Source organism: Kogia breviceps, chromosome 11 (assembly GCF_026419965.1).
Source record: "Kogia breviceps isolate mKogBre1 chromosome 11, mKogBre1 haplotype 1, whole genome shotgun sequence".
Lineage (NCBI taxonomy): Eukaryota > Metazoa > Chordata > Mammalia > Artiodactyla > Physeteridae > Kogia > Kogia breviceps.
Window position 1 is genome coordinate 85763926 of NC_081320.1, and position 22921 is coordinate 85786846.

At 52.4% G+C, this 22921-nt stretch overlaps 1 protein-coding gene across 5 annotated transcripts in view; it reads right to left on the bottom strand.

The window, feature by feature from the left end:
• KLHL29 (kelch like family member 29) overlaps positions 1–22921 on the bottom strand; it is a 315301-nt gene that overhangs the window by 196116 nt on the left and 96264 nt on the right. Inside the window, exon 1 of one of the 5 annotated variants that reach the window (XM_067008044.1) lies at positions 10–30. The exons of the other annotated variants lie outside the window; for them this stretch is intronic. The gene's annotated coding sequence lies outside the window, so the exon portion shown is untranslated. Of the gene's footprint in view, positions 1–9; positions 31–22921 lie in introns of those variants that run through there. 5 annotated transcript variants of the gene reach the window in all.

Here is a 22921-nt window from a genome sequence, read left to right on the forward strand (position 1 = left end):
GGAGCAAACCTGCCGCTCTGGGTGGATTTTCAAAGGCCAAGCCTGAGTGAGGTGCTTCTCAGAACTGCTCACAGCGCTGCGCAGTTTGGGTCCTCAGTCTGGCCTTTTCGAATTAAGAGATGGGCCAAGTCACATGCGGAAGCAAATGCTGAAAACTTAGGCTTAAAAATGCAACTTCTTCCCAGAGGCTCCACAAAGTCAGAAAGCTGAGTCCCTGGTGATATCAGATGCCCAGAGTGAGTCGTTCCCGTGGCTGCTCTTAAGCGTGGGGAGCAGGAAAGGACGCACGTCCTGCCGTCACACTGCTCCGGACCCGGGCCGGCACCGAGCCCAGTCGTGGTGGAGGTTAAGGAACGTTCAATCCTATTATCCGGCAGGTCAGAGCAGACAAACAGGCCTCTGAAAGCCACACTTCTCCCTCACGGGTTATTTCTTCCTCACCGTAAGCGTTCTGCAGGTCTTGGCTATTTCCCCGCCCCTTATGTTGTAGGACCCTGACACCTGTGGTGATCACAGGCCTGGATCCTGAACCAAGAAGTCTGGGACCACGTGCACGGGAGCGCTTGTGTGTGCAGACAGCTGGCACACCTGTGCGGCCACACCCAGAAGGGTCACCTTCACCGCTTGGCTCAGAACCCCGGGGTCGGCCCCATGCTGGCTCCAGTCACGGCTTGCATAAAAGGAATCTAAAGGATTTGAGCCTGGAAGCTTCTCTGACATAAACTCAGCAACCTCCCTTCCCTGAACCCCGACCTGGGGCTCCCATGCGGCTCTTGAAGAGAGAGACTCGGCCCCCTCCCCGCAGGTGTGGGAGGTACAGTACACATGGTGGGGGGGCCAGAGGCAGAGAGTGGGCCTCGAGGGAGCTCCACCTCCGTCCCGCCTGCTCCGCAGGGTCCTTGGAAGAGTTGGCTGGTCAGGTCTGAGCTCTGGGTGCGATGATGGTGTCTGCTCTTCGGCCGAACCCGGGAAAGGAGTTGCTGGTGGTTCCTGGAGGAGATGCAGATGCTGGGGGGGGGCAGATGGTCCAGTGAAGTGATACTCTTTGTCTTGCTTCCCTGTCACTCTCCCATGGCCCTTGGTGAAGCCCCTCTACGTGTTCTAGTACGATCGCAGTGGCCACAGAGAAGGGAATGGCCCCGAACACCCAGACTGAGGCCAGGGTGGCATAAAGGTAGTAGGTAGTTGGAGTCCTTGTCCGACAAGGGGGTGGAGCAAAAATCATTGATCAGAGCCGCCTGCAGGACAGATGACTCGGGATGAGGGTGGGGCTGAAGGACCCTGTCGTGCCCCTCCCGCTGGGACCATCTCCAGCATCACGTTGGAGGGTCTGGGTGTCATTTTACTAAGAGAGGCAGCACTGTGACAAAGGCACCCAGGGGGACGCGGCTACGCTGAATGTGCGGCCGGAAGGTCCGGACATTCCCAGTCCTTCCGGCGCACAACGAGAAGCAGCTCCGTCTTCTAACGAACGACCTGTTAACAAGGGCCCCTGCCCAGCCTGTTGGAAAATGAAGCACCAGAGGCAGGAGAAGACTGCAAATCATGCCCACCTGGAATACGTCTGGACAATGCCCTCCACTCACAGGGAAATCTGCCTGTTTTCTCATCATTGTCTCGAAAGAGGAGGAGATGAAAGGATGGCGGGGGTTCGCAGCGCACAGTGCTCCCGCGGCTTTAGAGGGCAGGGCGAGGCTGAGTAATGATGCCTTTCCTCCTAAGTGAGCCGGCCCGTGGTCGCCGCCTGGCTGGGCTGCGTGAGGAGGGGAAGCCGACCTAATTAGCTTGGCCGGGAGCTGCCGGGCCTAGGCAGTGACAGGCAGAACGTCCTCTTCAGGGATCCCAGGCTGAAAGGCTGTTTCCAAACTGGGTCAGGAGTCCTGGGCTGCCCAGTCTCCAGGGAAAGGCTGGGAGGTGCTCGTCATGCAGATCCAGCAGCAAATACCAGCCCCGGCGCCCTGGCCTCTCTTCCGGTGCGGGCACTCACAAGTCTGCAGCCGTCTAGGAGGGCGTGTGTGCCGCCCTTGAAAAGGCTCCTTCCCCTCGCCCAAGTTGTCTGTTCTCTGGATCTGTCTGTAGGAGGCTCTTGGGGGTGTTCGGGGGAAATTCCTTTCTGGACGATGGGGCCCGGGGTAAGAGACCCAAGCTGGGGTTTTGAGAGCCTGTCTGGGGTGCAGGGTGAGGCAGGACAGGCAGGGTGGCACCAAAGCCAGCGTCTGCCATCTTGAGAGTCACCCAGACAACCCGACTGAACGTCCGCAGGAAGAGGCGGGGCGACGAAACTGAGTGTGGACAAGGACGGCCAGGAGAGTGGGTTCTGAATGGAGGGGAGAACCCACCCCGGGCCTCACCCCGGGCTTCTCCTCATCCATCCAGGAGGGAGCATCCCCTGCACACAGCACGCACCCACGTGTGGGGAAAGCAGTTACTGGGGCTGGGGGACCCTCAGGGACTGACCTGCCAGGACAAGGCTAGTGTCCTGATACCCTGAATCCTGGCTCTGAACTCCAGTTCTCCCCTCGGTGCCTGGGACTCAGTGTCTCCACTTGCAAACAATGGTGAACAGCACTTACACCTTGAAGGGTGAGAAATGTTCACGTGTAGTGTATCAAAGGCCAGTGGGGCAGAAGACTAAGCATTCCAGCCGAAGGGAGGAGCTCCATTAAGGGTGTCTGTTCCCTGTGGGAAGATTAAAGGCGGAAGGACCTTCGGGAAATGACTGCCTCTTGGGGGCAGGTTGGCCGATCAAAGCCACCCTGTGCCCCTGGAGGTTTAAGTTAGCCACCTGGGTGGAGACAAGGTCACCGAGACCATCAGGGAAGCTGGGGGTTTGTGGGGAGGGGTGGGGGCGCACCCACTGGCCAGGGCTTCAGGCCACAGGCCGGCACCCTCAGGGACACTGCTGCCCAAGGGCACGTGTTGACCCAAGGGCAGGCCTCCCCCAGGGAGTCCCAGAACTACAGGCTGAATCCCAGCCCAGCCTGCACTAGAACCAGATGAAATTCAGAGTCCAGCCCCTTATGGCCCAACTAAGGCCTGTCCCTCCTCTAGCTCCAGCTGCAACAGGAGCTGTGACCCCCTTTCAAGGAAGTCCCTGGGCCAGGCTCAGGGAGAGCTGGGCTTCTGCCCCCAGCCCTGTCCTCCCCGGCCTCCAGATGGAAACCCTAGGAACTGCCCCTGGGGCTCCAGAGGGCATGGCTAGCCAAGCTCGCCCTTGCTGCCCACTGGAACCAACAGGCAGCTGAGGCCCTGCCTGTGGCCACAGGCCTTTCACAGCTGGGGCTGGAGAGGACTGAAGCAGCCCCCACTCCTCAGCGAACAGGATAAGCACGGGTGTAGACACCCCACGCCTGCCGTTTCATTTGCCCGCGGCTCCCGTCGGTGCCGCAGAGGCCCCTGCTCCAGAAAGCTCAGGCTGGTGGGCTGTCAAAGCATCACTCTCTGTTTGAACTTTTTCCAAATGAGTGAATTTTCCAGGGAAATGACATTTGTCACTTTAAGCACCGAATATTAATTTTAAAAAAAGATTTTTTTTTTTTTAACAGAAACACTTTTGACATTATTATAAACTTTTTTGGCCCTGAGTAGAGTATATGGAACGTGATATTCTCTTCCCTCCATTCCGTGACCTGGGATTGTTCTCAAGAAAATGCATCACTGGCTTGAGCTGTCGTAATGCATTAATGGCCTGAGCTGTCACGGGGCAAAGCCCCCAGGGTCTCCTGACATGACCTCTGGACTTAAGGCCTGAAGGGATGGTCCAGAAGAACAGGGCTTGGCCCTGCTCTCGGGGACCTCCCTGGTTGGTTCAGAGAGTGCTTTTCTGAGATGCTCCCAGCCCAGTGGACTCTTTTGGGCTGGTAGGAGGCTACCAGTGGAGGAGGGGGAAGGATGCAGGCACACAGAAGCAGTTTATAATTTACACGGCCTCGAAGGCTAGCTCCATTTTTTAAACAAAGAAAGCAACATGTGCAGGACCAAGACTGCAGTGCTGCGCTCCGAGATCTCCTGTCTGCTTCCTCGTCCTCCTTCACTGGCGGCTGCTGCCTCCTGGGGTCGGGGCCCTCACTTCTCACCTGTGGCCTTGCGTGGATGCGGGAGGCTCCTACAAAACAAAGTGAAGGGGCTTTGCGGCCACGGGCGTCCGAAGCCCCTTTGGCTGCCTCCATTGTGGACAGCTAAGGCCGCACCATTTGAGCACGGCTGGCGGAGCTGCTGGGTGCTGGCGATAATGCAGAGTTTGTACAAACCATTGCCATCGGTGGGACAGAATTAACTTCTATAACGGCCTCTGTATTTTCTGGGCTGAGTCTCTAGAACCTGCTAAATATTCACCAGTCTAATTGGCAGCGATCACGGCAAATATGTAAGTTACCAGTGATATCAAAGAAGTTACAGAGCCACAGAGCGTCAGACTGGAAGTGACCTTTTAGTCCAACCCTCACTCGAATGGGGCAACTGAAGCACAGGCCAGAGAATGATTTGTCAACAGTCAGAGTGACAACAGAGGCAGAGTGAGGACCCGGCGAGAGCCCCGTGTCCCAGTCCAGGGCTGTGCCCTGCATTCCCCCTCAAGGGAACACCTCCAGCTCTGCTCCGCCTTCACCTGCTGCAGTCCCATGCATCTTAATTATTCACATCTTTCATTCTCATGCCTTGGGGTAATTTTGCAAAGGGCACGACTGAGACATTCAAACAAAGCACATACGTTCGTTCTCAGGTTAGTTTTCCTGATTGAAATCCTTATGATTAAAGAGGAAAATACAATTATAGGTAAGAGAAGAAAAAAAAAAGAAAAAGAATTTTTCTAAGCTTGGTCACCCCCAAAACACCTGAATCCTGATGGGGTTTTAATAATCAAACCAAAGAGGTCCAGCACAGAGGGCCGCAGGGGAGAGACCTGACCTCGAAGGGACATGAACCACGCCGCAGCCTGGCTATTTGTTCACTTTTTTTTTTTTTTTGCAGTATACGGGCCTCGGACCTCTCACGGTTGTGGCCTCTCCCGTTGCGGAGCACAGGCTCTGGACGCGCAGGCTCAGCGGCCATGGCTCACGGGCCCAGCCGCTCCGCGGCACGTGGGATCTTCCCGGACCGGGGCACGAACCCGTGTCCCCTGCATCGGCAGGCAGACTCTCAACCACTGCACCACCAGGGAAGCCCCTTGTTCACTTTTTTCTTGCAAGCCGGCATCCTGGCTGCTTCTATCTAGAAGTGTCCACGGTGCCTAGCAGAGCCTGATGATGACTCACCAGAAGAGCAAGGGTTGGGGGTGGTTGGGAACCCAGCACAGTCCCCATAAGAATGTGGAGTGGCCATCAGCATCACGGGAATAAGACTCACGTTGCATCTGGGAATTCCCTGGCGGTCCAGTGGTTAGGACTCTGCACTTTCAAGTGCCAAGGGCGTGGGTTCAATTCCTGGTCAGGGAACTAAGATCCCGCATGCCACATGGTGGGGTCAAAAAAAAAAAAAAAAGACACACACTGCATCTAAAGAGGCAACAAGGTGGCCAGAATGGTGGCCTGACCACCTGAGGCTAGTGACAAGAGCCGGAAGGGTTGAACACAGATGGGGAACCCACCTGGCAGACAGGTGGGTTTGCAGGAATTTTATTTCATGAGGGTCAGAGGGGGAAGGGGCACCGAAGCCAGAGCCACCTCTATCCTCTGCCAGGTCTCATGGGAGTCACCCCCTGCTCTGGAGCCAGAAAGTCTGGGGCAAAAAAAAAAAAAAAAAAAAAAAAAGTGATGGGCGTGGGGGAAGCTACTGAAATACCCGACTCCTTCCCCAAAGAGCCGCCCACCAGCGAGCCTCCCAGCTACACAGCAATGTCTCAGGAACACACTGTTCTCTTTGTTGGGGCAGAAATCTGTTCGCTGCTGATTATGCAGCCCGATGAGTAGGCCTCTCCCTCTCTCTAATCTGGAGTCTTTCTGCTCAGCAAGGCACAATTGCATGCAAGCGATCCCAGAAAAAGCACAGAATGAATTTTCTTGCCATCCGCATTGTTCTGCAGGTATTGCGAATGTCTGAGATTCCGGGTATGGAGTCGTGCAGAGACACCCTCCGGTTTTGAGCCAGGGGCACTGCAACCTCTGAAGAATGTCTCCCTGGGCTGGTTAGGGTAGGGCACACGTGTGCCCAGGAGCCAGCAACCGACATTCCTCCGAGAAAGGAACCCTTTTCAGTTTCAAAATGCAAGTGATGTTTTAAATTAAAACATCAAATGCAAATACTTGCTAAAAACAAACCCTTCAGTGGCTGCTTCTGGAGTAGGGAGGTTGACTGGGAAGGGGCACAAAGAACTTTCTGATGGAAGTGTTTCTTTTGTTGATGAGGATGTGGGTTACTTGGACGTCTGCATTTGTCAGTCAGTGCATAGCCGATTGAACTGTACACCCAAGATCTAGGCATTTCCTTGCTTAGAGTTACACTAAACCATTATTTAGAGAGGAATTTTGGGCCGGGGTGATAGTGGTAAGGAACTCCAGACCAATGAGTTTTCCAGATAAAAATGGTAACAGTTTAAAAATCAAAAATATTTTTAGCTTTGCAATTTTGAAAGAAAAGGAACATGCTGCAAAGTTCTAAAGCTTAGAAAACAAAGAACACCAAGTTATTTAAACTCTTGCTGACACAAGCTTTTCAACCTGAGCACCAGCGATCGGGCTGAAGGAAAATGGCACGCAGGGTGTGGCCCCAAAGCTGCCCTCTGTCCACTCCGCAGTGCTGTCTCCACGGCATCTTGAATCCATCTCCCGTGCCTGTGACCCCTTTCCCCACCGCCAGCAGTAGCTACAGTGCCTCTCAATTAGGTTCAGTTCAACTTGTATCAGCCCCATTGCCCTCCCTGGAGAAGCTCACGGTCTAGCAGAGAACGGACCCAAGATCCCAACCTGTACCAGAAGGGAAGCTGGCTACGCGTCCACGCTGGGCAGAGCTGGAGATTTTCGACTTAACTCTGGTCCGTCAGCCACTCTGAGTCTCAGAGCTGTGCCTGCATCTCGGATCCCTGAGATGACCCAGTTCATCACAACACTGACACCCCCAAACTACTGCAGGAAGCAATTTCAGCTAATCAAGGCTCTCATCAGCTCTCCAGACTGGGCCACTACTTTTCCAGACAGCACACACAGGCCGGGAGGCGCTCCGTCAGACAAGCAGATGCTATTTCCACTTTTGTTCTCATTAAACAGTAGCACAATCATGATTTATAAAAATACTCAAATCTTGAAAAGCATGTCAAAGTGCAACCTCGTCAACTGAACTTGAAAAAGTGACTCATTCCACGTGCATGATTTGAAATCTGATTTTTTAAACTAGCCTCAAAGAGATGTGGAGATGGGAAAAGTAATCAGGTTTTAAAACTCTTTTCTAGGAAATAGTTAATTATGTTTCCAAGCTCAAAATAGATGAGTTATTCTATAAACCTAGAAATCAACTTCCAAAGCTCCATATAGGTTTATAAATTGGAGGAAATGTGTTACAAGTGGCTTCAGAGTCACAGTTGACTGAGCATCACATAAAAATCATGTCACCGCTATCAGAATCCTATCTGTTTCTACACCTTTCTGCCCTGGGAGGAGATGGGGAAGGTCAGGGGGGCATTTCTAGGTAGTAAGGGCAGAGTTTTTCCCTAACACTGGTTCCGATTGCTTGAGTCACAAACCAGGATCTAATAAAAGGACACCTGGTGGTTTGTAAATTCAAAGGTTTAAACATAGCAAGTATATACCCAAAGAATTGCAAATTATAATAAAATTTTCTCTGTGGCTTCCCATTTACCTATTTCTTTTCCCACCACCACATCTTTGTTCCAACTGTTGAAGACCTCCTGCACTCTTTCCAGACATCTGAAGTCTGCTACTCATTTCAAGCCTCAGCTTAAGTTTCTCCTGGACCCCCTGTTTTCTGCACACCAGCGTCTGGCATGACCACACCACCCTGCGTCCTTCTGAACACTGTCTGAACATCTTGCTCCTTTCCACCCCGAACCGTGCTGGAAAGAGTCTCTGCTTTGGGGCAGAGATGATCTCACTCACTGTTCCCTTGCTGGGGGACAGCACAGGGCCTGCCATACAGCTGGCATCAATACATATTTGTGGGTTAAAAGAGAGTCCTAGGGCTTCCCTGGCGGCGCAGTGGTTGAGAGTCCGCCTGCCGATGCAGGGGACGCGGGTTCGTGCCCCGGTCCGGGAGGATGCCGCATGCCGCGGAGCGTCTGGGCCCGTGAGCCATGGTCGCTGAGCCTGCGCGTCCGGAGCCTGTGCTCTGCTAACAGGAGAGGCCACAGCAGTGAGAGGTCCGCGTTCCGCCAAAAAAAAAAAAAAGAGAGTCCTGTATAAATTAATTACTCTCACAATACTAAACCCAAAGCAAATGCACTTCAACTATGTAGGCTTCTACCCTAGGAAAGGTAATCATCTGTTCCCACCCTTCTCAGCCAGTGGAGACAAGGTCCTCTTTCTAGCAATTGAGCCTCAAAGAGTAAGGTTTTAGAATCCTAAGCGGTCCAGGGAGAAAAGATGTGTCATAAACACGATGAGATTGCTGAGCTATTTCCCTCGCCCCTCCATTATTTCCGGAGACCGCATCAGGGATCTGGGAAATTCTGGATCTCCAAGTCCTGTTCCACTCGACCCCCTCCTCCCCCAAAACTTGCTTCCTCTGCGGGGCGGTGGGGGTGGGTAGGCACAGACCAGGGGCTGGCTCCCTGTCCCCCAGCTCTGAGTTGCTCCAGCTGTCCCCTTTCTCCTCAGCATCCTTGTCCAACTCTGGGAAGTGAGATTGCTGAAATCAGGTGGGGATTCTGATGCCTCCATCAGTTACCCCAGAGCCAGGGCACTTCACCAAATCATCGAAAATCCAGCTGCTGCTTGGGCCTGACAATTCTGGAGCAAGAAAATAAATATCTATCCAGGCATTCCTAACTTACACCCAAAGAAGGCAGGCATTCTCAGTGGAATGTTGATCAAATTGCTCCCATCTGCCCATTTTCTGTATGAGGTGGCAGCCAGCCCCTTGATTCCCTCTCCGATCTGCCCCCAGAAAAGTGAGAGACGTGGGCAAGTCTAAGTGGCCCCCAGCACCCTGGGCAGGAGGGAATGCCCAGCAGTCAGAAATCAAATGGTAAGTGGGAACCCGGGTACGACTTCAGTGAATTTGCTGAAAATCCAAAAATAATGAAGCCTTGCAAAACCATTTCCTCTGACAGAAGAAACTTCATGCAGCAAGAAAGAAAGGGCTTTGGGAAAACCTATAGGATCTTCTCCTGTGCCTAATACAATTTTAACCACGAAAGGAAACCTCAGCCGCAGGGACCTCTGTTAAGTGTTCAGCCCGTTCAGATTTTCAGGGTAATTTCTCTCTGACAGCTCTGTTTGCTCTGCCACTTTGAGGCACAGAAAGGGACAAAATCAAAGATCTTCTGGAGTCTTGCGAGGCGTGGGGCAGCCTCACTCAGGCTCTGCCTTGGGTCTTCCAGGGTCGTGTTGCTAACACTGTGGCCGCTAGTCAATGGGGTTATTTCAATTACAATTAATTTTATTTGAATAGATTAAACAATTCAGTCCCCCAGTCGCATGAACCACATTCTAAACACCCAAGAGCACTAGATGGCGCAGGATAGACTATGTCTATGACTGCAGAAGGTTCTGGGCAGTGGGCAGTACTGTCCCAGGGAGGCCCTGCCCTGATCTTTCTGAGTTTCCTAATGCAGGCGCCACGCAAGAGAGCGGTGGCATGGCTGGGTGATGGCTACGGCGGATCAAGTTCTCCTTCTAGTCCGCTTGCTCTCCTTCCCTCCAGCCCCTCCTGAGCCTGCCCAGAGGGGCTTCTCCCCACCCAGAGGCCTGCAGCTCCCGGCTTTGCAGAGCACGCTGAGGCCCCAGGCAGCAGTCTCCTGCCTGGCTGGGCATTTGCTTCGACTTGCCATATCCACCTGGATGCCAAAGCACCTCGCTGGCACTCCAGCCCCCGGCCCACTTGGCCAAGCGAGGGACAAAGAATGGAGTCCCCGTGGGGGTCTCAGAGAAAGGAGACTTCCTACGGCCTCTCAAACCCCAGACTTCCAGACTGTCAGGGGGAGCCTTGCCTGCTTTCCAGATGATGACGTTTACATTAAAACAAACAAACAACAACAGCAACAAACACTGTCATGCCCGGCATTTGAGTTTGAGGACTCACGGGATCTTGCTTTCACGGCCAGGGTATGAAATCCTAGGATCCTGGCCTGAAATCTGGAGCCAACCAGTCCCACAGTCCATCTTTGTCCCCCTGGACATTCTCTGCTCAGTGCTCACGTAACACAGGATTCTTTTTCAGAACGGCATCCACATGGCTGGTTTCCCTTGACTTCAGTGCTGAGGAAACGGCCCCTGGCCCGCACCTCTGACCACGGTCAAGCTCGGGCCACGCGCACATGCGCACCAGCCTCAGTCCAGCCTTCTCTCTCCACCCAGCTGGCATTTTGCTCTTCTCCATAGACCTCAAGACCGTATTGCTTTAGGATCCAGCGGAAGATGCTCGGGGCTAACAAACCTTCCCTGACTCCTGCAGCCATCCGCTCCCCTTCGCTGAGATCCCTTCAGGACCTTCCCGCCTGGCCCTGTCTCCCCGGGCAGAGGTGAGTTCTGCTCTCTCTTTGCCACCTCTGCTCACCCTGGCTGGGTCACTGCTGCACCGTCCCCGACACAGGCCTGTGTAACTAAGATGTTTTGGGGGCGGTTAGGATAGGGGGAGCGTGTGCACATGTGCACTGCCTGAGGTGCTGAGCACGGCTCTACCCTAGGAAACAGTCGGAAGGAGTAATGGAGAGAAAAGAGGAAGGAGAGAGATGTAAATGGACAGCAGCCGCCGGAGAGGCAAAACCATGGAGAGACGTCCAGGCAGGAAAAAAAGAGAGATTTACTTTAATCCTGTTTTCAAAGTAAATTTTAGTGGCCAAGAAAAAAAACCAACCTGCCCAAAATATGTGAGGAACGAAGGGAGTCCGTAATTTCATACCAAGAGAAACAGCAAGGCCGGGTAGAGGTGGCTGTGGCTGGACATAAGTCATTCTCAGAGGGCTCGGGGTTTTGTTTTGTTTTGTTTCCTACCCTATGGAAAACACGTGGTTCTTACCCGGTGGCAGAACACATAGAACCGTGACTTACGTTTCTTAATTCACAGAGCTGATTTCATGGGCTTTCAACAGGAATATGATATTTCTGACAATCACAATTCTTCTTGACGCTGGAGTGTTTGGAGGGCAGATGTCCCATATGCCATGGCTCTCTGATTTGTTTTTAGGGCCTTCCAGGTATGTGAGAAACTCATAGAAATGCAAATTGATGGCGTCTATGGATGCAGAAGTCTGAGCTCCCTGTGTCTGTCTGCTGTAAATAACCTTCCCCCTGCGCGGCCACGGAAGCCATCAGAAGAAGGGGAGATGCCAGAGAAATCAGCAAAGGAGAGCGAGCTCCTGCCTTGTCACCCTCCCTGGATTCCACAGGACAGTGGAAACTCTGGCCACTCCTGCTGGGCCGGAAGCCACTGAGTTCTTGCTTCCTGGCCAGGTCCCCGCTGAAGGATGGAGATGCTGCTGCCACAAACTGGGGGACCCCTGGGGAGAGGTCCTTGTCCTCTGGATGGTGACAAGGCAGTGGTGGGGAGGAGAGAGGTGTTCTCCTTGCAGATACCTTTCCACATTTAAGGGGTTTTGGAAAGAATTGTGGAGAAAACAGGTCATGTCAATAGTCTGGTACTATCCTAGTTCTTAAGTTCAGAGGTGGGATCATGTGTGTTCATTTTACTGTCAGGTCACAAAAGTTATCTAAATGTTGCATGTACTATCTTCAATCTATCTTATCACATCAAAAATTCTATGTGGTACTCAGGGATGTCCAATATCTCTGGATGCAAAGTGAAATCTCTAAGACAAGCCTGGCTCTGAGAACTGCTGCTATCAAACCATCTTGGCAGGTAAGCAAAGCCCTCTCTGGGACCGAGAGTGGCCCTCACTGGCCCTCTGAGACCTGGCAGTGCCACCCAGGCTGTGTGAAGGACACAGGCGGCCACGCAGAAAGGTAACTCACCTGAGGTCATGCCGCAGGAGACCGGCTGCGGCTTGGGCTGAGGGAGGAGTGGGGGCCAGCCGATGCAGCAGCGGCTCCAGGATTCGGTTTATAAGTAAAAACAAGCAGTGGGGGAAGAACAGCTGGTATTGAGTCTGGCGCTAGGATTAGTCTGCAACGCTAATCACAAGAAGTGGAAAAAATTAGGAGGTCCTGCCTGCCAAGGAGGTTTTCAAACACATGCATGGGCTGCAGTTGTGGTGGGATTAGATTCTCCCAGCGCCAGAGAGCCTGGCGCCCGCAGCCAGGACCAGAGCCCGTTCCTGGGCACCACACCCCAGAGCCTGGCTCTGAAAGGACTCGAGAAGGGCCGGTCCCCTCTCTGGGGCTGTGAGTACAGAGGGGATACTTTGGAGAAGGCCAGCTCTCTAAGCTCCTCTGTGATGTCCTGGAGAGAAGCTGGGACCAATAGGCAGTGAGAGAGACGGAACGTCCCTGATCCCAGTGGATGCAGCAGAGTTGACCATTATAATTGCTGCCACTAAGAAGATTATGAACACCCTACAGGCTGAAGTGGGGTGATGTTCAGGACATACACAAAAACCAGGGGAAAACCCAGACATCAGAAATTGCTTCAAACACCTGTGGAGCAATATTATCATGTGCCCTGGGCCAGGTGGCACAATGATCTGGACGTAACTCACCAACAAGCATGGTTAAGGGGGTAGGGGGAGGGACAATATAGGGGTAGGGGGTTAAGAGGTACAAACTCTTAGGTATACAATAAGCTACAAGGATGTATTGTACAACATGGGGAATATGGCCAATATTTCATAATAACTATAAATGGAGTGTAACCTTTAAAATTTGTGAACCACTATATTGTACACCTAGCTTATATAATATTACTGTATATCAACAACAACAAAAAAGCATGGTGAGAGGGTGACTGGGGGGCACCCTGTGACCTCCTACCACCTCTTCCACTGCCCTCAGGGCTCCCTACCACCCCCGAGAATGCCACTACAGGGAGGCTTCCGGTAGCGCCTCACATCTTGGTACAGTTTCCTTTAAAAATGGGCTTTTTTTCAAACAGAGAACTGAGGCAGCACTAAAGCGCCAGGTACTTGGGGCTGGGGGTGAGAAGAGAAGAAGAGATTAGCCCAGCAAGATGCAACAAAGACTTCAAAACTGCTGTGGACTGAACTGTGTCCCTCCCAAATCCATATGTTCAAGCCCTAACCCCCAATGTGACTATATTTGGAAATAGAGGCTTTATGGAACTAAAGTTAAGTGAGGTCATAAAGGTGGGGTCCTGATCCATTAAGATTAGTGTCCTTACAAGAAGAGACACCAGAGAAGGCTTAAGTTCTCTACCTGCCTCTCTCTCTGCCACGTGAGGACACAGAAGAACGGCGGCCATCTGCAAGCCAGGAACAGAGCCCTCACCAGACCCTGACTATGATGGCACCCTGATCTTGGACATCCAGCCCCCAGAACTGTGAGACACAAAGTTTCTGTTGTTCAAGGCACTCAGCCTTTGGTATTTTGTTGTGGCAGCCAGAGCTAATACAGAAACTAAATTCATGCAAAGCAGGCCCATATGAGATGCAGGAGAGACACCCTGATGGCAGTGAGTAGTGGACACAGGACCAAAAGTGGAAGAGAAAAGTAGGTGACAGGTCACTAGAATCCACCCTGGACTAGATGGGAACTGAGGGAGTCTTTAGTGGTCTTCAGCTTCAGGGTCATGATGAGGGGTCACTCACACCATTGCCAGCCCAGGATCAGGGGTCACTCATACTATGGCTGGCCCAGGGTGAGGGGTCACTCACACTAGTGCCAGGCCCTTAGGCTGAAACAAACCCTGTTCTCAGAACTCTCTGGAGAAGACTCCGCAGCCTTCCGCCCCTCCAGTCCTGTATCTTGGAAGTGTGCCCCATGACAAAGCACGTGTCTTTGTAGCAGCGTGGATTGGTTTTGTTTCAATTTGGACTGCACAGAGCTGCAAAAGATGCTCGGGCCAGTGGTGTGCCTGTTCCTGAGAAACTTCTTGTTACGATAACAGGAAAGCATTTCTGGAGAGGCTGCCGGTACCGATGTCCTTCCCACCTCTCCCAGCAACCCCAAGCCCTCACTTTGGTGTTGCTATTTGTTTCTACAAAATGTGGAGCTTTTCAAAAGACATTCAGTTTTCTTTGTTGCTATTCAGTTGCCATAGTCAATTAAAATCTATCAATGCCCCTGAATAAATTTGTGCTAGGTGAAGAAAGAACCTCAGTGCAATCTCCCGACATGATCTCTATTACCTTATGTTACTTTAATAGCTAGAGTAATAGTTTGTTATTAATGGAATTAAGCAATTTAGTTCAAGCTTCCCAGAGGCCTTATAAGACAACTATTATAATTTGTATTCTCAGATTTTCCATTGAGTAGATGCCATGTGTTTTACATTACTTGCTAATGCTTCGAGAGATAGCAGTAGTATATTTAATATCTGGCTTTGTTTAATGATTCTAAGCCTCTTTCAATGTAGGTAAGTGCTGCTGGAAGTTTGAGCACTTTAAAAGTCTACATTGGGGCTTCCCTGGTGGCGCAGTGGTTGGGAGTCCGCCTGCCGATGCAGGAGACGCGGGTTCGTGCCCCGGTCCGGGAGGATCCCACGTGCCGCGGAGCGACTGGGCCCGTGAGCCGTGGCCGCTGAGCCTGCGCGTCCGGAGCCTGTGCTCCGCAGGGGGAGAGGCCACAACGGTGAGAGGCCCGCGTACCGCAAAAAAAAAAAAAAAAAAAAAAAAAAAAGTCTACATTGTACAGATAATTATCTGGAATATTAATCAGCCCCATTTCAATTTGTACTTTGACTTTGTCACCCATCCATCCTAAAGATTCGATCCAAATGTGTTTTTCCACTTTTCTCACTGAAGACAGTCTCCTGTCCCTATGGAGAAAACCAGGAAACAAGCCTCTAATGAGCACATGTCTCAGACACACACGTACATGCAAACACACATACACATACGGCACTCACACCAGTTTAGCATATTTATTCATATAAATATGAATAGTCATATTTAATCAAAGATTAAAAAATTTTTTTCGATGGTTGCAAAACCTGTTTTTAGAAGGAATAAATGTATTCACTGCATTATGAAACAGCTTGAGAAAACAAGATCTTACAATGTACACCGTCTCTGTGTTTAAATAGTTTCATTTCTATTCATGAGCTCCCTGATTAGATACATGGAAAATATCGTCAGTAGAATATGAATAATTCTGACAAATTAATAGCCGATTTTTTTTTTTTTTAAAGAATGAAAATACGTGTAAGCACCTCATCTTCATTAGATAAAGCTGCTATCAGGGGTGCACGAAAATCGTGGCCCGCCTGGCCACGCGGCACAAATCCCTGGCAAACAGCAAGCAATGAAAGAAAAGGCGAGGGGCCTCCAGGGAATTGAGTAGAAAAGGGCAGCGCTAGTCGCAAGAACAGGTTGGGGCAAACACTCAGCTGGCCAGGAGTGTGGAGTGTTCTACTTTACGTCATCCCTGTGAGGTAGGCAGGGCAGAGATGACACAGCCACGGGATTTTAGAGCAGGAAAAGACCTCAGAAATTGTCCAGAATCATCCAACTGCCTGTTACAGGAATACCTCGGAGACATCTCGGGTTTGGTTCCGGACCACCGCAATAAAGTGACTATCTCAATAAAGCGAGTCACACAGGTTTTTTGGTTTCCCAGTGCATATAAAAATTATGTTTATGCTATACTGTAGTCTAGTAAGTGTGCAATAGCAGTACGTCTGAAAAAACAGGTTATACCTTAATTCCAAAATGCTTTACTGCTAAAAAATGCTATCATCTGAGCCTTCAGTGGGTCGGAATCTTTTCGCAACAGTCAAGTCAAAGATCACGGATGACAGATCACCATAACAAATATAATAATCATGACAAAGGTTGAAATATCGAGAGAGTGACCAAAACGTGACTCAGAGACATGAAGTGAGCAGTGCTGTTGGAAAATGGTGCTGATAGACTTGCTCGACGCAGGGCTGCCACAAACCTTCAGTCTGTCAAAAATATAGTATCTGTGAAGCTCCAGAAAGCAAAGTGCAATAACATGAGGTCTGCCCGAACACCTTAGACTATTTCCGTTGTTGCAGGACATGGAGGGAGGAAAGTGATCCACCCAAGATAACACAACCATCATGCAGAGAGGCAGGACCTGAATTCTGGCTTTTGGCCTCAGAGCCCAGGGCTTTTTCTGCTAGGCTGTGTGGAAATTAAATCATACCCATCAGACACTTGATGCCTGCATGGTGCTGGAGCCCTTGGTGGGCAGTGAGGGCACCGCGGTGAGGGAACATAGCTCCTGTCTCCCAGGAGCTGACAGCCCCAAGTGGGAGACGAGGGAAGAGTGAACACGCTGCGAGGACGCAGCCAGTGCTGAGGAAGGGGTGCTGCTGTATGTGAGAAAGACTGGCCCACATCTCGGCCCTCTCGCTTCCTCACCCTTGACCTTGAGCACGTTACCTAATGTGTTTGAGCCTCAATAGACTCATCTATGAAAATGGCAATAATAATAATACCTGCTTGACAGGGTTACTGCGAGGCACTCAAAAGTAGACACTCCAGGACCAAAGAGAACGCGCCCACACCAGCTCACGTGAAAGGGAGGACTCTCGTGAGACCATGGCGAGGTTTCAGAGGGAGCCAGCAGATGTGCAGAAACAGGAAGAGCTTCAGGGACCAGCCACGATGAGACCCATCTTTTGCTCAAGGTTCTGTTTCTCCTAGGCCATCATCTTCCTTTCCCTTTCCTTCCCTATCACTGCCTTTCAGACTGAACCTTGATAGGCACAGAGCTCCAGAATAATTGCTCTTGTGTTGCATCTGTATTACCCCTCGGCTGAAGTGCCCAGCCCCACACGGAACTCTCTCTGGTTCTCTGGAGAGCGATCCTATTGGTCTAGTGAACTTTTAAAAGTCAGGAGCCATCCATCCTACGTTGCGGGCCAGCCGATGGAAGGGCACCCTTGAAATCAGAACTCTGCCCCTCATCCAGTAAACTGGAGGGGTGGGGTTGCATGACCTGCTATCAGCAGCAGGGGTTGTGGGTGGGTGCAGATGTTTCCAGAAGCTGGAGTGGGCAAGGCAGGCGGCCCCAAACTTGTCTGATACAGAAGGCCCTCAAAGGTTTGTTTCTTTTCCTGCACTCAAAGTACAAACAGCATGTCATGATAAAGAGAGAATGGCTGGTTCTGCCTTGGGAGGAGGCCTAGGTGGGCGGGTCCAGACAGGGTGATGGGAATGGCATTCCAGGTAGAGGAAAAGGCATGGAAAAGGCACTGTGGTCTAAAGTGCAGAGTGTGATCATGGGTCGTGCTGTCAGCACGGGGATGGGGGGGTTCCAAAGGCAGATGTCTGGATCTTATCCTACGTGGACGGGGGAAACTGGCAGCGTGGTTTGCACCCTGGAGGATCATTCTGGAGGCCAGTGTGCAGAAACCGGAAGGGCGCAAAGAGGGGGAGGGGGAGAAATGAGGCGGGAGACCACGGTGGTCCTGCAGGTTACAAGTGGCGAGCACCTGCTGAACCAAGTCAAGAGCAGCCGGGATGGAGGAGAGGGATGGGTGGGGAGAGGTTAGGAGACAGAACTTAGCTCCAGGGCTTGGGGATGGGGAGAGATGGAGGAGAGGGCTGGGGGCATGCCCACACTTCTGACTTGGGGACTGGGTAGATGGCGTGGCCATCCCCAGAGGTGGGGAGCACGGGAAGGGGAGTGGGCTGGAAAAATGATGACGAGTTCTGTGAGGTCTTGTGGCATCAGGGGATCATCCTGGGGAGAGCAGGGGCACATGTTATACAGGCCCTGGGGATGGGTCTGGGAGATGCTGGTGTATGGTTGAGGGACAGGAGGTCAATAGCACCTAGAAGGCTGGAGGACAGTGATAAGGGCTTCACACCGCTTGGATGGGGATGAAAGAGGCAGAGTGAGAGGGTCAGGAGTGGAGCTGAAGGCCCAGCTGGGTGGGACGCTGGCATGAGTGGGAGCCACCAGCCCTGTGATGTGGTCGACATCCCCCATCACCTTCAATCACCGGCCCTTCCGAAGAAGAGCCCTAGTCCACGTAGCGCCCTGCCACCACTTTCCCAGAGGACCTGGGCCTCACCTCCACCTTCTCCTGAGCAGGAGTAAAGAGTCACTGGAGAAACGCCCTCTGAAACCCCAAGCTCACATGTCCCTGCGCTGAAGGTCTTGAGCTCTGGGCCCAAGAACAGCAGCGCTAGAGGCTGCGGTGGTCCACACACCCACCCATCTGCAGAAGGGTGAGAGCTCTTAGGGGGTGCAGGAAGAGAGAGGGACTTTTCTGGCCCATCAGAGGGTCCTCGGTCCTATGAGGAGCAATGAACTTTTGCAGAGTATCAGGGAGAGCTGCTGGTCTCCCCTACAGCCTTCTGACAAAAAAGGGCAGTGATCTCCACCTTAGAATCGAATGTGAAGGAAGGCGGGGAAGGGCGCAGCCTGGCTTCCTAGACCTGCACAGCTGGTAACTGGACTGGGCCCAGGACGCCTTCACCACCCTCCAGAGGCCCCTGTAACCCAGCTGCTGGCATGGGGGGTTTTGGCAGAGAGCCCATCCATTTAACCAGCCCTCGGGGTAGGTGATGCATTAATATTGAACGACTACCACTCTGTTTACTTTTACAAGCCCTAACTTCCCATAAATCCAAGTCAGAATCAATCTTCTTCTATGGAAGATATTAATGGCAATTCCATTATTTAAATCCAATCAATGCTTTTTTTTTTTTTTTTTTTAGTCCCTTTGTACTGAGGCAGAGTAGTTTGGAGGGGGCTTTTGACCAACCAATGGAACAAAAAAAAGTCAAATGACCTTGCTCACATCTCAGGATTGCAGTTAGATAACTGCTTAGGAAAAAGGGATTCAGTTTCTCTCCATTTATCCAACAGAATCGGAAGGTTTTAATTCCACTGGCCTAGGAAAAATAAAAATTCTTCTCTCGCATTCACTGCACCCTGCCTGAGTGCTGTCAGGGACACTCAGCCTCACTGCTTTTTTTTTTTTTTTTTTTTTTTTTTTTGTGGTACGTGGGCCTCTCACTGTTGTGGCCTCTCCCGTTGCGGAGCACAGGCTCCGAACGCGCAGGCTCAGCGGCCATGGCTCACGGGCCCAGCCGCTCCGCAGCATGTGGGATCCTCCCGGACCGGGGCACGAACCCGTGTCCCCTGCTTAGTCAGGCGGACTCTCAACCACTGCGCCACCAGGGAAGCCCCTCACTGCTTTTTAAACTCAGAACTTAGCTGCGATCTACTGTTTTCCAATCAAATTTAAATTTTTTTTTTAACTATGAACCCATCTCTTCTAGGAACTGTCTTCAGTGGACTACAAAATAGCTAAACCAAGTGTGGGTTATTTGTTCCCAGAAGTAAAAAGGCACAAAAACGAGACAGAAGCCTAGAGGTCTAGGAGATCACAAGGCCGACAGAACCCCCTCCAGGATGCTCTTGCCCATGGGGGCTTCTCCCACTTGTATGCTCACTGAAAAGTGAAGGACCGTGTGAGGGTGTGGAACTCCAGACTCACCACCAGCAGAGGCAGGCTGGAAAAACATCTGCTTAATACAGAACTGTAACTCAGATTAATATAAATAATGTAATAATATAAATATAACTAAGAGAACGATGTTTTCAAACCCAAACCAGGGACCTGGAGGGGAGGAGAACCCTCCTGGTATCGGCCTGAAGGCCTGTCCTTTTCCTCCTGGCTGACTCCCTCCATCCTCTGGGATTTAACGTGGGTGGGGTGTCACCTGCTTCTGGAGGCTCCTCCAGCTCCCTGGCCAGATTCCATCCTTGCACTTTTCACTGTGTGCTGCTGATCCATTCGCACGCCCACCTCTCCCCAGCTCCTCCCCTGGTTCACTCAGCAGCTTCAGGGGCCATGTCAGGGTTGTGCCCGAAGCAGGGGCTCTGTCCCCACCAGGCCCTCTGCCTCCAGGGATGGAGCCTCGTCTCACGCCTCAATGTGCAAGCTGCCCTCTCAGAGACTCCCCTCAGGAGGGATTCAACGGGGCAGGCTTCTGAGAACGCTTCCTTGTGGCAGGAGGTACCAAGGACTTCTGGCTCACCCTGCTTTAGGAGGCAGCTGGGGACTAGCTGTTCTCCATTTCCATTCAAAACAAAACAAAGGAAAATGCGCTTAAATTGCAGCACGGGAGATTTAGGTCAGATAGAAGAAAAGCCTGTAGGAGCCACTTCAGCGGGGACTCTGGGAGCTGATGGAATTTCCTGCCCTGGAGACCTGAGGGAGAGGCTCTAGTGTCAGGGCTGAGCCATCCCCAGGGCTCTCTGGAGGAGGAGAAGGGCCGGGGCAGGCCTAGCAGGTTCCCCTCCGCGTGTGTCACTTAGCAGCCCCGCAGCACGCCCTCACTGAGAACAGAAGGACAAATTACATGGGAGCACACACGTAATAGAGCATCGTTTCCTGGGGGCTGTCGGAGGTTGTACTTGCTATCTGTCAGAGCCCACGGAGATGCCATGCTCTCCGCCTCGTGACAAAAGCTGATTTCTCGCACTCCTTTGACTACCAGGGCTGAGGACTCCCCCTCCCCCTCCCTAAATGACAGTTTTGTTTTCTGTCAATCCATCCACAATGGCACGGGGCACGGGAAGTCTTGTCCTGATGGGATGGAGCAGCCAGCCTGCAAGAGGGAGCTGCTGGGACCCCCGTGGAGCCGCGCAGCAGGTCTCAGCTTGGAGCTGCCAGCGGGAGAGGAAGTACCAGCCCCACAAAACAAGGCCCTGAACAACAGGGGATGCGCCCCTCCTTTCGGGATAAGCAAGAGATAGATGTCTCACATTAGTCACTGGGATCCCCAGGTAATTCCCAGTAGGAGGCCAAGGTCAGAGGCATGGCCAAGCCTGCAGGCAAATCTGTGACCCACCTGTGACAAACATCTGAGACTTCCTAGGGGTGGTTTCATGGAGACAGCATGCTCTGCGACACTTGTTTGTCTCCCTCCTGCTTTTGATTTGCATTGTCTTACAGTCTCATTTTTCTTTCTTTCTTTCTTTTTTTTTTTTTTTTTTTTTTTTGCAGTACGCGAGCCTCTCACTGTTGTGGCCTTTCCCGTTGTGGAGCACAGGCTCCGGACGCGCAGGCTCAGCGGCCATGGCTCACGGGCCCAGCCGCTCCGCGGCATGTGGGATCTTCCCGGACCGGGGCACGAACCCGCGTGCCCCGCATCGGCAGGTGGACTCTCAACCACTGCGCCACCAGGGAAGCCCTTGCAGTCTCCTTTTAAGTCACCTTCAATCCTTTCTGAACTCAGTGATGTGAAAACAAGCAGAACTGAAAGCTTCCTGCTTTTCTCTGGCTGCGCCCTGGGCAGCCAGCTCCCGCCCCGTCAGGCCTCCCAGGAGAGAGGGTTGCAGACCCCCTTCCCTACCCATAGGTGCCAGGCCAGAGCCGTGATTCTGGCGACCCCACAGTGGGGAATTGCAGCCAGTCTGCCAAGAGCCCTCCAAGGCCCGTGAGAGAGGCTCGGGCAGCTCACAGCACCTGTGTGCCGACACGGGACTGGGGCAAAGAGGGGACCGACAGGGTGGTCTGTCAGGGCATCACTGGACGGCGGCTGTGCCACCCTTGTCTGCCCTCCTTGGCCTGTGAGACTCGGCCCCGTGCTGAACAACATGCTGAGACCATCAGCCAAAGGCAGGCGATGCGCCAGGGTGATCTTCCCCCACTTCTGGATGCAAAGTTGTACAGGAAGGGGCCTGGGGATGTAGGTCAGTATGGGACCCTGACCGGCAGGACAGGAGCAGTGTCTCCTCAGGGAAGCCTTCTCAAAGGAGATGGGAAGTTTCTGTCTGTTTCAAGCTGTCCTGGAACGCAGCAAGGGACCACTTCTCCTGGCCTTTGTGTCCTCCAGTCCTGACCACCCCGCTGTGCACAGTAGGAGAGGCGAGAAGGCTACAAGGGGCCTCTCCCAGGGCTGGCTACCACAGTTATTGAGCAATGAGCACGCATGGGACCACTGTGGCTTCCCCCACTACATGGCTTGGCCCAGATGTCTGTGCAACATTCCCAATGTGTGACATTTCCAGGGCCCAGCATCCAGCAACTCCACCCTGTTCCTCACAGCTCCCAACTCAGGGTGGCTCTGGTTGCCTGACTGCAGGCCCTGGGGATGCTGGTTGTGGGGGTGCTGATGTGTCCTTGTGTGCCCCGACCCAGGAGAAGCCAAGAATGAGCAGTGGGAGAGATTTCACCTCTTTTTCTTTGGGGACCCTCCCTGATGGTCCCTCCCAGTATGGGCAGGAGAGGAACAGCTCCTGGCAGGGCTCACCTAATCCTAAAGACCAGCCCATACAGCCGGGTTCATACCATCTGGGCACAGAGCTTCTCCCCCAGGATGGGGAAGCATGGCCCGAAGGCTGTGTTCCTGATAAGGAGAAGTGTACCAGGCCAGTGAGAAGATAGGAGGTTCAGATGAAGACATCCTCTCCTACTCCCTGCCCCAGTGGCTTTGGTTTGGCCTCTAAACGCCACTCACGAGTCTAATTATAGCACTAACTAGTCAGCCAGCCAGTGAGGCTGGGGTCTGCAGTCTCTATGAAACACCTCCTGGGCCCCCCGCTTGGTGAGGGAGACCAGTGGGGGAACACAGGCTTCCAGGGCTCCTAGTTGAGCTGGGAGGGCACAGGTCACACAGACATCAAGGTCAGACAAGGGATGAGAGGTTAAAACTCACAGCAGGAGGGAGTGGGACAAGCGGGCTCAGAGCTAGAGCTGACCTGAGTCCCAGACCGCTTGCGCTCTGACCCTGGGTAAGTTATTTAGCCTC